The sequence below is a fragment of the Globicephala melas genome, chromosome 15 (assembly GCF_963455315.2).
Source record: "Globicephala melas chromosome 15, mGloMel1.2, whole genome shotgun sequence".
In the NCBI taxonomy this organism is placed as follows: domain Eukaryota; kingdom Metazoa; phylum Chordata; class Mammalia; order Artiodactyla; family Delphinidae; genus Globicephala; species Globicephala melas.
Genome location: NC_083328.1, coordinates 79,612,107 through 79,630,482, shown reverse-complemented (window position 1 = coordinate 79,630,482; position 18,376 = coordinate 79,612,107). Strand labels below are relative to the sequence as shown.

The 18,376-nt window shown below is 39.5% G+C and overlaps 1 long non-coding RNA gene and 1 other non-coding gene across 2 annotated transcripts; both read left to right on the top strand.

The window, feature by feature from the left end:
* Positions 1-2,432: 2,432 nt before the first annotated feature.
* LOC132593538 (uncharacterized) lies at positions 2,433-4,622 on the top strand. Its single transcript, XR_009559181.1, has 4 exons — positions 2,433-2,519; positions 2,686-2,715; positions 4,327-4,411; positions 4,550-4,622. It is a non-coding gene; the product is annotated as an uncharacterized lncRNA (long non-coding RNA).
* A 6,492-nt stretch (positions 4,623-11,114) lies between these two features.
* On the top strand, positions 11,115-11,240 carry LOC115843276 (U6atac minor spliceosomal RNA). Its single transcript, XR_004035698.1, has one exon. It is a non-coding gene; the product is annotated as a U6atac minor spliceosomal RNA (small nuclear RNA).
* Positions 11,241-18,376: the final 7,136 nt, after the last annotated feature.

The window sequence follows — 18,376 nt, the reverse complement described above, 5'->3', positions numbered from 1 at the left end:
AATACAGTAACCTGTGATGCTTTCTCTCTAAATAGAGGTAGTGGGCGGGTGAGAGTCTTCTAAGAAAATACTTCCCATGTAAGCTCAGATTCAAATGCAAATCGTGCAAATTATTAGTACCAGAGCTGGCAACAAGGGCACTGAAGAGAGAAGTTTTTGAACACCTACTGTGTACTGACTAGTCTGAATATTTGTACTCCTCAGAGTGACCTGGCAAGATGTGATTTATTGCCCTCACGTCGCTTTAAAAAACTCTGGGACCTGGGCTTCCCTGGTGGCGCAGTGGTTGAGAGTCCACCTGCCGATGCAGGGGACACGGGTTCGTGCCCCGGTCCGGGAAGATCCCACATGCTGCGGAGTGGCTGGGCCCGTGAGCCATGGCCGCTGAGCCTGTGCGTCCGGGAGCCTGTGCTCCGCAACGGGAGAGGCCACAACAGTGAGAGGCCCGCGTACCGCAAAAAAAAAAAAAAAACTCTGGGACCTGGGCAGATTATATAATTGGTCATGATCACCCTGCTAATACCTGGCTGAACCGTATTTGCGCCTGTGTTTGTTAAATTCTGAAGTCCACCCTTTCCTATTCAGGCTTCCCTTGTTCTTCCAGAAGCAAGTGATGCTTTCCTGTCAAAACTGAAAGCTGTTTATATGGAAACAAATTATCGTGATTCATTCTTTAGTAATTGATTGAGAGTTTATTTGTATCTCGTTAAAATTTTAGCAGCTAGATCTGCTTTATAGTAAATGACACTATGTTTTTATATTAATAAACATAGAATTGGCTGCTGAAATCTACCAGGTAAGTTTTTGGCACTTACGGTTATATGGATAACCATATTATTTTATTACTTTCTTTTCTGCCTATTTATATGCTGAATTGAAATGATATTTTTCTAACATTGAATTGTTCTTGACTATCTGAACTAAACCTCACTTAGTTCAGTGTATTATTTTTTAAATGTAATGTGGATTCTGCTGGCTGAAACTCTATGACTCTTGAATCAATATTCATGGCTTTGGTTTATAGGTTTTGTTTTCAGTGCTATCCCTGTCAAGCTTAGGTATTTATGCTACTGTGGTTTTGTGAAAAGAATTAGGAAGCATTAATTCTAACTTTATGCTTTAGGACAATTTAAAAAGCTCATGAATTATCTGTTTCTTGAAGGTTTGAATGAATTCAAGCATGAAATTGTCTGGAACTTTACTGAGATGCAGATCTTTGACAATTTTCTCAATTTCTTCCTTCGTTTTGGGTCTGTTCAAGTATTCTATCTTCTGTTGAGTCAATTTGCAGTACAGTACTTTTATATTTATAGAAAATGGTCTATTCACATTCTCAAATTTATTAGCATATTAGCATATATTAGAGGAAATATTCTTTTAGAATCCTTTTAGTCAGTTCCATTTTTCACATCCTTAGGTTTGGATGTTAATGTATCCTTTTTTATTAATAAAGTAGTTGTTATTCATTCAAAGAATTATTTTTATGTATTTATCAATTTTTTTCTATTTCCCAATACATGAATGAGTGCTTTTATATGTATTAACTCAATTTTTCTTTTCAATTATTTCATGCACTTGTCATTTCTACTTTTTCTGCTTTCCTATAAATGAGTTTGTTTTTATGTGTATTAATTCTATTGTTCAGCTTGCCTTAACTTTTTCTTTGAGCTCTTTTTCTTATGTTTTTATGTTGAACATGCTGTCCATTTTTGTTCTTTCTCTTTTTGGGTAAGGAAAATGTTTATGATTTTGCCTTTTCTGTTTTGCTTTTTTTTTTAGGAAATCTTTGGCATCATCCTACACTTTATATGGAGAGCTTTCAGTATCATCATGTTCTACTGATTCAGCAACTGTACTTTTGATTGTCTCTGTGACCTAAGAGGTACTTAATATTAAAAAATATTTTCTTTTAAATTTCCAGCGTTTGAGAGATTTGGTTTCTTCAGTTGTTATGTATTTCTGGGTGTACTGCATTATTGTTGGGAACTGTGGCTGACTATATCTTATTTCTATTTTTTTTGAATTTTGAATTTGCTTTGAGTCTAACTTATGATCAGTATTTGTAAATAACCTATGCACACTTAAGAAGCAGCTAGCTACATTTTGTATCTTTTTATAGCAATATTTAAATTCTATACCTATGGACTCTGTTATTCAGATTTGTCTATATTTAACTTTTCTTCTATAATTTTATGATTTGTTAAGGATGGAATGTTCTCATGATGCTTCCAATGACTAGTATACTTATATGATTTTTGTGCCCTTGCTATATCTCAAAGGCTTAATACATACTCCAAGGTGTGGAATTCTTAAAACGTGATGTAAGATGGTTTAAACAGTAAGATGTTTTAAAGGACATAGTATGAATAACATTGGATTACGTGGTGAGGATGTTATTTTTCATTTGTCTTCAAGCTTTCATTATGATAGAAGAAAATCTCAACTCAGTGGTGGTAGCATATTTTTATGACTCTGCTAACTCTGCTAATTCCATGTGATAATAGAGAAGAACCACTCAGGTGAGAATATTAAGCAGAATATGGAGATGTTCTGTGCATCATGTTTGCCCGCGTGCATATGTTCTCCACCCCTCTTTCCTTTGATCTCTGCCCTAGGAGGTGATCAGTATGTCTTGAATAATCTGATTTCCTTGTCCTTTGTCTTTCTGTTGGATCCCACCAACAGGGCAATGGCAAGAGACTGGAGAATTGTGAGGTAAGGGTCTTTGTTTCCCTGGCTCCTTTTCTGCTGGGTTACTTCGGGTTGGCTTCATTCCATCACCAAATGCAGTAGCTCCTATCTTTTGGTCCTCCCCCTAGAGCTGTTCATTCTGTGTCTAGTTATCACTCCATTTCTTTGCTCTGTCTGGTCAAGGCCTGGTAACTGCTCCCAGCTGTTGCTATCTCCATGGCACTGCACTATTCCTTGTTGATTTCTAAACTTGCCCCACCAGCCCACAGGTTTGTAAACAGTCTTTTTTCAAAACTCCTTTATCATCCAGTTTGAGGGTGCTATTTCCTCCTGTTTCTTCAGTGACAATAGCAGCTACGGAAATTCACTAATGTTTTGGTTTGTTTAATAGTAACCTTTTTTTATAGCACTAGAAATTGGTTTTGTATTTTTGATAGTGATGTAGAGCTTCTGTTTTTAATTAAAAAAATTCAATTTAAAGAAATCATATTATTATAAATTTTATGAAGATGTAGCAAAAACTCACGGAACAAGAATGTGAATTACTAAAATTTGGAGAACACTGTTTTATACATTTCAGTGCTCCGTAATTTAGTATATATAGTTCTTTTCTATTTTAAATCACAAACTTGACTTTTCCCTTTGTTTAGTGCTTTCCTTCTTTAAACTGCAGTCAGTGATATCAGGCCTGATGCTCTGATCCCAAGTTTGTTTGTTTTTTCTATTTCTCTGGCATATTTTTCCCATCCTTCTATTTAAAACAAAAAACTTGAGTCACTTTGTTTTACTGTATAGTTTATAGTACAATATATTTTAATTTTTTGACTAACTCTGAAAGTCTTCTTGATTCATATGAAACCTATTTACTGTGGTTGAGACATTCACTGTTCTTATTTCTGTCATCAGTATAGGCTCAGTCTGTCTCCTTGCTGTATCCTTCTCTTTTCTAATATCAATATTTTCCCACATGTATCCCCTCCAGCATTTTGGAAGTATCTTAATGCTACTTTTATTTCTTGAATTAGCATATTTGAATCCTACATGTATCAACAACCTCAGAAGAAAATAATATTCATTGACTCCTTTTGTAGGAAAATGAGGCAATTAGTCCATTTCCTTTCCATCTCTCTTCCATCCTGGATTCTTTAGTATGTTCTGAGATTCTGGTCTCGTTGTGGCCTTGGACAAGTACGAACCTTCCTTTTTGTCTTATGTTCTTCATCTGTTAGGCATGTTGCTATCCTCATAGCATACTTGTGAAGAGTAAATGAATTCATACCTGTGAAGTGCTTAGAACAGGACACATAATAAGCACCATACCGGTGTTAGCCGTTGTTATTATTACTGCTACTCTTATTACATTATTATTTTTTTTTTTTTTTTTTTTTTTTTTTTTTTTTGCGGTACGCGGGCCTCTCACTGTTGTGGCCTCTCCCGCCGCGGAGCACAGGCTCCGGACGCGCAGGCCCAGCGGCCATGGCCCACGGGCCCAGCCGCTCCGCGGCATGTGGGATCCTCGTGGACTGGGGCACGAACCCGCGTCCCCTGCATCAGCAGGCAGACTCTCAACCACTGCGCCACCAGGGAAGCCCGGTCTACATTATTATTTTTTAACAGATGAAGCTTTTCTTTCAGGAACGATGACCTAGAGTTTTTTCGACCTGTGTTGTCTGATATGCTAGGTACTAGCCCCACGTGGACATTCAGCACTTAAAATGTGGTGAGTCTGAATTAAAAGGTACCTTGAGTATAAAATACATCAACCTTAGAACATTTAGTCTGAAAACCAGAATGTAAAGTATCTCATTAGTAAAGTTTTAGATCCAGTTCGTTCATCTGTGCCATCTTCCTTTGGCAGAGACTAAGTGCTGTTGCGTGGAGGCATGTGCTGCTCTGCGGGGTGTGCCCTTCATCTGGAGATCCACTGCAGGGTGCGTGCGTGTGCTTTCTGGAAAATATATTGCGTACATGAAATGCGTTAAAATGCCTTAGTTGACTCTGATTCCTCATTTGAACAATTCAGATGTAACCCCAGTAAATGGCCTGTCGGTTGCAGCCCAGAGAACATATGAATGACATCTTGTCGACATGTTAATCGGAAGTAACTATTCCCTGTTCACAGCCTGGTGTACCGAGCTCTTGTCTATGAGATTATGCATCATTTCAGAATTTCATACCCAGTTTTCTCAAACCTTTTTTCTTTAGTACTTTTCCTTTCCATCAATATCACCAGAGATTTCAGGTGTATAATGTAACTGTTAGAATCATAATGCCGTATTTTTGAATATGAGTATATTTCACTATGTTAAAAAATCAGATTTACATAGGACAAGGCAATTCATTATTTTTATTTCAGATCAAACCACAAGAGCAACCCAAGAGCACACTTTTCATCTGTCTGTGGTTAAAACTACTTTGAGGTAAAAATAGTGTCCAATTGAAAAGAAAAAGAAATAACACAAACACACATGCCTTTATCAGACTACCTACGTGTGCCTATGTATTAAATAAAATGCACGGAAAAGCATGCAGTCTCTCAGAAATCATTTCAGATCTGTTTACAAAAACTCAGTAAGAGAATTTCTAAGATCAAACCGGTGCTCCTTGAATCAGTGGGATGCTACGTACATTATTTATCAGCTAATTCCCAAGAACAATCATAAACGGCTTGATCTTACAGCCCTCCCAGCCCAACCGGTTCCTCCTGGCTTCCAAGCAAGTCGTAGGCACTTAAGCTACATGCCTAAGCTGTGAATAATTATGAAAGGAAACATGCTCCATCCTATACAAGCTGAGAAGGTGGAAGTGCCTGGGATGGCCTGGCACCTTTGCCTTTGACTTTGTGTTCTGATGTCGAGATACCAGTTCGATGTTGCCAATTTAACCAATCTGACTTTCTTTTCTTTCTTTCTTTTTAAACGAATGAGTAGTCTGCATAGAATCTTTAAACTGTGAGGTTCCTTGTGTATGAAAGACAGCTGGACAGCTGACATTCCTATGTCAATGATGCCTATATTTAAAATCATCTTAAACATAAGGACACATAAATACAGAGGGTTTTTCACTGGCTCTCTTGATGAAGGATGTGCCATGACAAGACTGTTTTTGTTGCTTGCTATTGCTAAAAGGCATGAAAGAAAATCACTCTGAATCCTGCAGTACCAACTTATTAGAATAAATACAACCTTAAGCTTTGGTTTTTCATGGTTTTTTTTTTTTTTTTTTTTTTTTTTGAGTGCTTTTGTGAAAAACCTGATGGCCAGCGTTCTTTGTATGAGAGGCAGTTTATTTTTCTTTTTTTTGCGGTACGCGGGCCTCTCACTGTTGTGGCCTCTCCCGTTGCGGAGCACAGGCTCCGGACGCGCAGGTTCAGCAGCCATGGCTCACGGGCCCAGCCGCTCTGCGGCATGTGGGACTTCCCGGACCGGGGCACGAACCTGTGTCCGCTGCATCGGCAAGCAGACTCTCAACCACTGCGCCACCAGGGAAGCCCTCTTTAATCTATTTTGAGTTTATTTTTGTATACAGTGTTAGGGAGTGTTCTAATTTCATTTTTTACATATAGCTGTCCAGTTTTCCCAGCACCACTTATTGAAGAGGCTCTCTTTTCTTCATTGTATACTCTTGCATCCTTTATCAAAGATTAGGTGATCATATATGCGTGGGTTGATCTCTGGGCTTTCTATCCTGTTCCATTGATCTATACTTCTGTTTTTGTGACAGTACCATATTGTCTTGATTACTGTAGCTTTGTAGTATAGTCTGAAGTCAGGGAGTCTGATTCCTCTAGCTCCGTTTTTTTCCCTCAAGACTGCTTTGGCTATTCGGGGTCTTTTGTGTCTCCATACAAATTTTAAGATTTTTTGTTCTAGTTCTGTAAAAAATGCCATTGGTAATTTGATAGGGATTGCATCGAATCTGTAGATTGCTTTGGGTAGTATAGTCATTTACACAATGTTGATTCTTCCAATCCAAGAACATGGTATATCTCTCCATCTGTTGGTATCATCTTTAATTTCTTTCATCAGTGTCTTATAGATTTCTGCATACAGGTCTTTTATCTCCCTAGGTAGGTTTATTCCTAGGTATTTTATTCTTTTCATTGCAATGGTAAATGGGAGTGTTTCCTTAATTTCTCTCTCAGATTTTTCATCATTAGTGTATGGGAATGCAAGAGATTTCTGTGCATTAATTTTGTATCTTGCAACTTTACCAAATTCATTGATTAGCTCTAGTAGTTTTCTGGTGGCATCTTTAGGATTGTCTAGGTATAGTATCATGTCATCTGCAAACAGTGACAGTTTTACTTCTTTTCCAATTTTTATTCCTTTTATTTATTTTCCTTCCCTGATTGCCATGGCTAGGACTTCCAAAACTATGTTGAATAATAGTGGTGAGAGTGCACATCTTTGTCTTGTTCCTGATCTTAGAGGAAATGCTTTCAGTTTTTCACCATTGAGAATGATGTTTGCTGTTTGTTTGTCGTATATGGCCTCATTATGTTGAAGTAGGTTCCCTCTATGCCCACTTTCTGGAGAGTTTTTTATTATAAATGGATGTTGAATTTTGTCAAAAGCTTTTTCTTCATCTATTGAGATGATCATATGGTTTTTCTTCTTCAGTTTGTTAGTATGGTGTATCACATTGATTGATTTGCATATATTGAAGAATCCTTGCATCCCTGGGATAAATCCCACTTGATCATGGTATATTATCCTTTTAATGTGCTGTTGGATTCTGTTTGCTAGTATTTTGTTGAGGATTTTTGCATCTATATTCATCAGTGATATTGGTCTGTAATTTTCTTTTTTTGTAGTATCATTGTCTGGTTTTGGTATCAGGATGATTGTGGCCTCATAGAATGAGTTTGGGAGTGTTCCTTCCTCTGCAATTTTTTGGAAGAGTTTGAGAAGGATAGGTGTTAGCTCTTCTCTAAACATTTGATAGAATTCACCTGTGAAGCCATCTGGTCCTGGACTTTTGTTTGTTGGAAGATTTTGAATTACAGTTTCAATTTCATTACTTGTGATTGGTCTGTTCATATTATCTGTTTCTTCCTGGTTCAGTCTTGGAAGGTTATACCTTTCTAAGAATTTGTCCATTTCTTCCATGTTGTCCATTTTATTGGCATAGAGTTGCTTGTAGTAGTCTCTTAGGATGCTTTGTATTTCTGGGGTGTCTGTTGTAACTTCTCCTTTTTCATTTCTAATTTTATTGATTTGAGTCCTCTCCCTCTTTTTCTTGATGAGTCTGGCTAATGGCTTACCAATTTTTTTAATCTTCTCAAAGAACCACCTTTTAGTTTTATTGATTGTTGCTATTGTTTTCTTTGTTTCTATTTCATTTCTTTCTCCTCTGGTCTTTATGATTTCTTTCCTTCTGCTAACTTTGGGTTTTGTTTGTTCTTCTTTCTCTAGTTCCTTTAGGTGTAACGTTGGATTGTTTGAGATTTTTCTTTTTTCTTGAGGTAGGATTGTATTGCTATAAACTTCTCTCTTAGAACTGCTTTTGCTGCATCCCATAGGTTTTGGATCATTGTGTTTTCATTGGCATTTGTCTCTAGGTATTTTTTGATTTCTTCTTTGATTTCTTCAGTGATCTCTTGGTTATTTAGTAACGTATTGTTTAGCCTCCATGTGTTTGTGTTTTTTACATTTTTTTTCCCTGTAATTGATTTCCAGTCTCATAGCATTGTGGTCAGAAAAGATGCTTGATATGACTTCAATTTTCTTAAATTTACTGAGGCTTGATTTGTGACCCAAGATGTGATCTATCCTGGAGAATGTTCCATGAGCACTTGAGAAGAAGGTGTAATCTGCTGTTTTTGGATGGAATGTCCTATAAATATCAATCAAATCTATCTGGTCTATCATGTCATTTAAAGCTTGTGTTTCCTTACTAATTTTCTGTTTGGATGATCTGTCCATTGGTGTAAGTGAGGTGTTAAAGTCCCTGACTGTTACTGTGTTACTGTCGATTTCTGCTTTTAGCAGTTGCCTTATGTATTGAGGTGCTATGTTGGGTGCATAAATATTTATAATTGTTATAGCTTCCTCTTGGATTGATCCCTTGATCATTATGTAGTGTCCTTTCTTGTCTCTTGTAACATTCTTTATCTGATATGAGTATTGCTACTCCAGCTTTCTTTTTTTTTTTGCAGTACGCGGGCCTCTCACTGTTGTGGCCTCTCCCGTTGCGGAGCACAGGCTCCGGATGAGCAGGCTCCAGACGCGCAGGCTCAGCGGCCATGGCTCACGGGCCCAGCCACTCTGCGGCATGTGGGATCTTCCCGGACCAGCGCACGAACCCGTGTCCCCTGCAACAGCAGGTGGACTCTCAACCACTGCGCCACCAGGGAAGCCCCAGCTTTCTTTTGATTTCTATTTGCATGAAATAGCTTTTTTGTCCCCTCACTTTCAGTCTGTATGTGTCCCTAGGTCTGAAGTGGGTCTCTTGTAGACAGCATATATGGGTCTTGTTTTTGCATCCATTCAGCAAGCCTGTGTCTTTTGGTTGGAGCATTTAATCCATTCACGTTTAAGGTAATTATTATTATTTTTTCATTTTGCGGTACACAGGCCTCTCACTGTTTTGGCCTCTCCCATTGCGGAGCACAGGCTCTGGACGTGCAGGCTCAGTGGCCATGGCTCCCGGGACCAGCCGCTCCACAGCATGTGGGATCTTCCCGGACCGGAGCACGAACCCGTGTCCCCTGCATTGGCAGGTGGACTCTCAACCACTGCGCCACCAGGGAAGCCCTAAGGTAATTATTGACATGTATGTTCTTATTACCATTTTCTTAATTGTTATGGGTTTGTTTTGTAGGTCCTTTTCTTCTCTTATGTTTCTCACTTAGAGAAGTTCCTTTAGCATTTGTTGTAGAGCTGGTTCGGTGGTGCTGAATTCTCTTAGCTTTTGCTTGTCTGTAAAGCTTTTGATTTCTCCATCGAATCTGAATGAGGTCCTTGCCGGGTAGAGTAATCTTGCTTGTAGGTTCTTCCCTTTCATCACTTTAAGTATGTTTTGCCACTCCCTTCTGGCTTGTAGAGTTTCTGCTGAGAAATCAGCTGTTAACCTTATGGAAGTTCCCTTGTATGTTATTTGTCCTTTTTCCGTTGCTGCTTTCAATAATTTTTCTTTGTCTTTAATTTTTGCCAGTTTGATTACTATGTGTCTCAGCGTGTTTCTCCTTGGGCTTATCATGTATGGGACTCTCTGCGCTTCCTGGACTTGGGTGACTATTTCCTTTCCCATGTTAGGGAAGTTTTCGACTATAATCTCTTCAAGTATTTTCTCGGGTCCTTTCTCTCTTCTCCTTCTTGGACCCCTATAATGCGAATGTTGTTGCGTTTAATGTTGTCCTAGAGGTCTCTTAGGCTGTCTTCATTACTTTTCATTCTTTTTTCTTTATTCTGTTCCGCAGCAGTGAATTCCACCATTCTGTCTTCCAGCTCACTTATCCATTCTTCTGCCTCAGTTATTCTGCTATTGATTCCTTCCAGTGTATTTTTCATTTCAGTTATTGTATTGTTCATCTCTGTTTGTTTGTTCTTTAAATCTTCCAGATCTTTGTTAACCATTTCTTTCATCTTCTTGATCTTTGCCTCCATTCTTTTTCTAAGGTCCTGGATCATCTTCACTATCATTATTCTGAATTCTTTTTCTGGAAGATTGCCTGTCTCTATTTCATTTAGTTGTTTTTCTGGGGTTTTATCTTCTTCCTTCATCTGGTACATAGCCCCTGTGCCTTTTCATCTTTCTGTGAATGTGTTTCTTGTTCCACAGGTTGCAGGATTGTAGTTCTTGTTGCTTCTGCTCAGCTTAATCCTTTTGAACAACAGCTTAATCACATCTGTTCCTACAACTATAAATATATTTTTAACTCTAGTTTTGTATCTAACGGTGGTTCTAAAAAGAGTATTTCTCATTTTAAACAGAAAAGAGCTTTCCTGGAGTAAGTCAGAAGATTCCTGGCTACAGTTTATCTTCTGCTGAATTTCTTCTAGAATGTTCATTTGTTGTATGAGCATCTGCTCCATGACAGATAGTCTGCTAGACCTTGGGTGTGAGAGATGAATGAATAGATACCATCCATCCTTACCAATGGGGAGCTCCATTCTAGGCCTGGCGATGCAAAAAAGTACATAAACACATACAACAATGAGGTCAAGGAATGAAGTTAGGACTGCTTAGCTGGGATGCTCAGCGGAGTTCCCTGAGGGAAATGACATTTGAAGCAAGGCCTGAAAGATGAGCAAGAATCCCCACAGGAAGATACAGGGAAAGTGACTCCAGGCAACAGGAGTAGCATTTGGGGAGGATTAAAGCAAGAGAAAAGGACTGGCCTGATCTTGGGGCAGAGAGGAGGCCAATATGACAAGAGCAGGGACTGGCAAACTACTTCTGTAAAAAGCCAGATAACAGTGTTGTATGAAAGGAGAGAAGGTTAGCACTCCCCTTGACAAGGATGGAAGAGGCCCTGGGGCCTGACAACGTGCATACAGGTAAGGCATTGCTACCTACTTCATGGCATCTAACCACTGTTTTTATATGTATACGTATAGCTGATTCACTTTGTTATACAGGAGCAACTAACGCAACAATGTAAAGCAATTATACTCCAATAAAGATGTTAAAAAAAATACTGTGTTAGAAGAAAATGTTAGATGTATTTAGAGTTATGTAAAGCATATTGCATATTTAGTACATATCGGAATAAAATGGAGAAATTTTTTTAAAAGCCAGATAATAAATGTTCTAATCTTTATGGGCTGTGCAGCAGCCCTATCTCAACTACTCAACTCTGTAGTTGCAGAGCAAAAGCACGCATAGAAAATACGTACTGTAAATGAATGGGGTGGCTGTGTGCCAATAAAACTTTATTTGCAAGAACAGTCAGCAGGCTGAATTTGGCCTTAGTTTGCCAATTCTTGGACAAGAAAGTGAGGAGTAATGGTACTGGCACAAAAACAGAAAGATCAATGGAACAGGATAGAAAGCCCAGAGATAAACCCACGCACATATGGTCACCTTATCTTTGACAAAGGAGGCAGGAATGTACAGTGGAGAAAGGACAGCCTCTTCAATAAGTGGTGCTGGGAAAACTGGACAGCTACATGTGAAAGTATGAGATTAGATCACTCCCTAACACCATACACAAAAATAAGCTCAAAATGGATTAAAGACCTAAATGTAAGGCCAGAAACTATCAAACTCTTAGAGGAAAACATAGGCAGGATACTCTATGACATAAATCACAGCAAGGTCCTTTTCGACCCACCTCCTAGAGAAGTGGAAATGTAAACAAATGGTACCTAATGAAACTTCAAAGCTTTTGCACAGCAAAGGAAACCATAAAGAAGACCAAAACACAACCCTCAGAATGGGAGAAAATATTTGCAAATGAAGCAACTGACAAAGGATTAATCTCCAAAATTTATAAGCAGCTCATGCAGCTCAATAACAAAAAAACAAAGAACCCAATCCAAAAATGGGCAGAAGACCTAAATAGACATTTCTCCAAAGAAGATATACAGACTGCCAACAAACACATGAAAGAATGCTCAACATCATTAATCATTAGAGAAATGCAAATCAAAACTACAATGAGATATCATCTCATACCGTCACAATGGCCATCATCAAAAAATCTAGAAACAGAAGATGGCGGAAGAGTAAGACTTGGAGATCACCCTCCTCCCCACAGATACACCAGAAATACATCTACGTGTGGAACAACTCCTACGGAGCACCTACGGAACGCTGGCAGAAGACCTCAGACCTCCCAAAAGGCAAGGAACCCCCCACGTACCTGGTTAGGGCAAAAGAAAAAAAATAAACAGAGACAAAAGGATAGGGACGGGTCCTGCACCAGCGGGAAGGAGCTGTGAAGGAGGAAAAGTGTCCACACACTAGGAAGCCCCTTCGCGGGCGGAGACTGCGGGTGGCGGAGTGGGGGAGCTTCGGAGACGCGGAGGAGAGCACAGCAACAGGGGTGCGGAGGGCAAAGCAGAGAGATTCCAGTGCAGAGGATCGGGGCCGACCAGCACTCACCGGTCGAGAGGCTTGTCTGCTACCCCGACGGGGCAGGCGGGGCTGGGAGCTGAGGCTCCCGCTTCTGTCGGTCCGCGCCGGGAGAGGACTGAGGTTGGTGGCATGAACACAGCCTGCAGGGCGTTAGTGCGCCGCGGCTAGCCGGGAGGGAGTCCGGGGAAAGGTCTGGACCTGCCCAAGAGGCAAGAGACTTTTTCTTCCCTCTTTGTTTCCTGGTGCATGAGGAGAGGGGATTAAGAACGCTGCTTAAGAGAGCTCCAGAGACGGGCGCGAGCCGCAGCTGAAAGTGCGGACCCCAGAGACAGACATGAGACGCTAAGGCCACTGCTGCCGCCACCAAGAAGCCTGTGTGCGAGCACAGGTCACTGTCCACACCCCCTTCCAGGGAGCCAGTGCAGCCCGCCACTGCCAGGATCCTGGGATCCAGGGACAACTCCCCTGGGAGAACGCACAGCGCGCCTCAGGCTAGCAACGTCATGGCGGCCTCTGCCGCTGCAGGCCCGCCCTGCACTCCATGACCCTCCCTACCCCCCGGCCTGAGTGAGCCAGAGCCTCCGAATCAGCAGCTCCTTTAACCCCGTCCTGTCTGAGCAAAGAACAGACGCCCTCCGGCAACCTACACGCACAGGCGGGGCCAAATCCAAAGCTGAGCCCCTGGGAGCTGTGAGAACAAAGAAGAGAAAGGGAAATCTCTCCCAGCAGCCTCAGAAGCAGCCAATTAAAGCTCCACAATCAACTTGATGTACCCTGCATCTGTGGAATACATGAATAGACAACAAATCATCCCAAATTAAGGAGCGGTGTGGATGAAAGGCTCTTGGTGCTGCAGCCAGGAGTTAGTGCTGTGGCTCTGAGGTGGGAGAGCCAACTTCAGGACACTGGTCCACAAGAGGCCTCCCAGCTGCACATAATATCAAACAGCGAAAATCTCCCAGAGATCTCCATCTCAACACCAGCACCCAGCTTCACTCAACGACCAGCAAGCTACAGTGCTGGACATCCTATGCCAAACAACTAGCAAGACAGGAACACAACCCCACCCATTAGCAGAGAGGCTGCCCAAAATAATAATAAGTCTACAGACACCCCAAAACACACCACCAGATGTGGACCCACCCACCAGAAAGACAAGATCCAGCCTCATCCACCAGAACACAGGCACTAGTACCCTCCACCAGGAAGCCTACACAACCCACTGAACCAACCTTAGCCACTGGGGACAGACACAAAAAACAACAGGAACTATGAACCTTCAGCCTGCAAAAAGGAGACCCCAAACACAGTAAGATAAGCAAAATGAAAAGACAGAAAAACACACAGCAGATAAAGGAGCAAGATAAAAACCCACCAGACCTAACAAATGAAGAGGAAATAGGCAGTCTACCTGAAAAAGAATTCAGAATAATGATAGTAAAGATGATCCAAAATCTGGGAAATAGCATAGACAAAATGCAAGAATCAGTTAACAAGGACCTAGAAGAACTAAAGATGAAACAAACAATGATGAACAACACAATAAATGAAACGAAAAATACTCTAGATGGGATCAATAGCAGAATAACTGAGGCAGAAGAACGGATAAGTGACCTGGAAGATAAAATAGTGGAAATAACTACTGCAGAGCAGAATAAAGAAAAAAGAATGAAAAGAACTGAGGACAGTCTCAGAGACCTCTGGGACAACATTAAACACACCAACATTTGAATTACAGGGGTTCCAGAAGAAGAAGAGAAAAAGAAAGGGACTGAGAAAATCTTTGAAGAGATTATAGTTGAAAACTTCCCTAATATGGGAAAGGAAATAGTTAATCAAGTCCAGGAAGCACAGAGAGTCCCATACAGAATAAATCCAAGGAGAAATACGCCAAGACACATATTAATCAAACTGTCAAAAATTAAATACAAAGAAAACATATTAAAAGCAGCAAGGGAAAAACAACAAATAACACACAAGGGAATCCCCATAAGGTTAACAGCTGATCTTTCAGCAGAAACTCTGCAAGCCAGAAGGGACTGGCAGGACATATTTAAAGTGATGAATGAGAAAAACCTGCAACCAAGATTACTCTACCCAGCAAGGCTCTCATTCAGATTTGATGGAGAAATTAAAACCTTTACAGACAAGCAAAAGCTGAGAGAGTTCAGCACCACCAAACCAGCTCTACAACAACTGCTAAAGGAACTTCTCTAGGCAAGAAACATAAAAGAAGGAAAAGACCTACAATAACGAACCCAAAACAATTAAGAAAATGTGAATGGGAACACACATATTGATAATTACCTTAAATGTAAATGGACTAAATGCTCCCACCAAAAGACACAGATTGGCTGAATGGATACAAAAACAAGACGCATATATTTGCTGTCTACAAGAGACCCACTTCAGACCTAGAGACACATACAGACTGAAAGTAAGGGGATGGAAAAAGGTATTTCATGCAAATGGAAACCAAAAGAAAGCTGGAGTAGCAATTCTCATATCAGACAAAATAGACTTTAAAACAAAGACTATTAGAAGAGACAAAGAAGGACACTACATAATGATCAAGGGATCGATCCAAGAAGAATATATAACAATTGTAAATATTTATGCACCCAACACAGGAGCACCTCAATACATAAGGCAAATACTGACAGCCATAAAAGGGGAAATCGATAGTAACACATTCATAGTAGGGGACTTTAACACCCCACTTTCACCAATGGACAGATCATCCAAAATGAAAATAAATAAGGAAACACAAGCTTTAAATGATACATTAAACGAGATGGACTTAATTGATATTTATAGGACATTCCATCCAAAAACAACAGAATACACATTTTTCTCAATTGCTCATGGAACATTCTCCAGGATAGATCATATCTTGGGTCACAAATCAAGCCTTGGTAAATTTAAGAAAATTGAAATTGTATCAAGTATCTTTTCCGACCACAACGCTATGAGACTAGATATCACTTACAGGAAAAGATCTGTAAAAAATACAAACACATGGAGGCTAAACAATACACTACTTAATAACGAAGTGATCACTGAAGAAATCAGAGGAAATAAAAAAATACCTAGAAACAGATGACAATGGAGACACGACGACCCAAAATCTATGGGATGCAGCAAAAGCAGTTCTAAGAGGGAAGTTTATAGCAATACAATCCTACCTTAAGAAACAGGAAACATCTCGAATAAACAACCTAACCTTGCACCTAAAGCAATTAGAGAAAGAAGAACAAAAAAACCCCAAAGTTAGCAGAAGGAAAGAAATCATAAAAATCAGATCAGAAATAAATGCAAAAGAAATGAAGGAAACGATAGCAAAGATCAATAAAACTAAAAGCTGGTTCTTTGAAAGGATAAACAAAATTGATAAACCATTAGCCAGACTCATCAAGAAAAAAAGGGAGAAGACTCAAATCAATAGAATTAGAAATGAAAAAGAAGAAGTAACAACTGACACTGCAGAAATACAAAAGATCATGAGAGATTACTACAAGCAACTCTATGCCAATAAAATGGACAACCTGGAAGAAATGGACAAATACTTAGAAATGCACAACCTGCCAAGACTGAATCAGGAAGAAATAGAAAATATGAACAGACCAATCACAAGCACTGAAATGGAAACTGTGATTAAAAATCTTCCAACAAAAGCCCAGGACCAGATGGCTTCACAGGCGAATTCTATCAAACATTTAGAGAAGAGCTAACACCTATCCTTCTCAAACTCTTCCAAAATACAGCAGAGGAAGGAACACTCCCAAACTCATTCTATGAGGCCACCATCACCCTGATATCAAAACCAGACAAAGATGTCACAAAGAAAGAAAACTACAGACCAATAGCACTGATGAACATAGATGCAAAAATCCTCAACAAAATATTAGCAAACAGAATCCAACAGCACATTAAATGGATCATACACCATGATCAAGTGGGGTTTATTCCAGGAATGGGAGGATTCTTCAATATACGCAAATCAATCAGTGTGATACACCATATTAACAAATTGAAGGAGAAAAACCATATGATCATCTCAATAGATGCAGAGAAAGCTTTCGACAAAATTCAACACCCATTTATGATAAAAACCCTGCAGAAAGTAGGCATAGAGGGAACTTTCCTCAACATAATAAAGGCCATATATGACAAAACCACAGCCAACATCGTCCTCAATGGGGAAAAACTGAAAGCAATTCCACTAAGATCAGGAACAAGACAAGGTTGCCCACTCTCACCACTCTTATTCAACATAGTTTTGGAAGTTTTAGCCACAGCAATCAGAGAAGAAAAGGAAATAAAAGGAATCCAAATCGGAAAAGAAGAAGTAAAGCTGTCACTGTTTGCAGATGACATGATACTATACATAGAGAATCCTAAAGCTGCTACCAGAAAACTACTAGAGCTAATCAATGAATTTGGTAAAGTAGCAGGATACAAAATTAATGCACAGAAATCTCTGGCATTCCTATACACTAAGGATGAAAAATCTGAAAGTGAAATCAAGAAAACACTCCGATTTACCATTGCAACAAAAAGAATAAAATATCTAGGAATAAACCTACCTAAGGAGACAAAAGACCTGTATGCAGAAAATTATAAGACACTGATGAAAGAAATTAAAGATGATACAAATAGATGGAGAGATATACCATGTTCTATAAGACACTGATGAAAGAAATTAAAGATGATACAAATAGATGGAGAGATATACCATGTTCTTGGATTGGAAGAATCAACATTGTGAAAATGACTCTACTACCCAAAGCAATCTACAGATACAATGCAATCCCTATCAAACACCCAGTGGCATTTTTCACAGAACTAGAACAAAAAATTTCACAATTTGTATGGAAACACAAAACACCCCGAATAGCCAAAGCAATCTTGAGAACAAAAAACGGAGCTGGAGGAATCAGGCTTCCTGACTTCAGACTATACTACAAAGCTACAGTAATCAAGACAGTATGGTACTGGCACAAAAACAGAAAGATAGATCAATGGAACAGGATAGAAAGCCCAGAGATAAACCCACGCACATATGGTCACCTTATCTTTGACAAAGGAGGCAGGAATGTACAGTGGAGAAAGGACAGCCTCTTCAATAAGTGGTGCTGGGAAAACTGGACAGCTACATGTAAAAGAATGAAATTAGAACACTCCCTAACACCATACACAAAAATAAACTCAAAATGGATTAAAGACCTAAATGTAAGGCCAGAAACTATCAAACTCTTAGAGGAAAACATAGGCAGGATACTCTATGACATAAATCACAGCAAGGTCCTTTTCGACCCACCTCCTAGAGAAATGGAAATAAAAACAAAAATAAACAAATGGGACCTAATGAAGCTTAAAAGCTTTTGCGCAGCAAAGGAAACCATAAAGAAGACCAAAACACAACCCTCAGAATGGGAGAAAATATTTGCAAATGAAGCAACTGACAAAGGATTAATCTCCAAAATTTATAAGCAGCTCATGCAGCTTAATAACAAAAGAACAAACAACCCAATCCAAAAATGGGCAGAAGACGTAAATTGACATTTCTCCAAAGAAGATATACAGACTGCCAACAAACACATGAAAGAATGCTCAACATCACTAATCATTAGAGAAATGCAAATCAAAACTACAATGA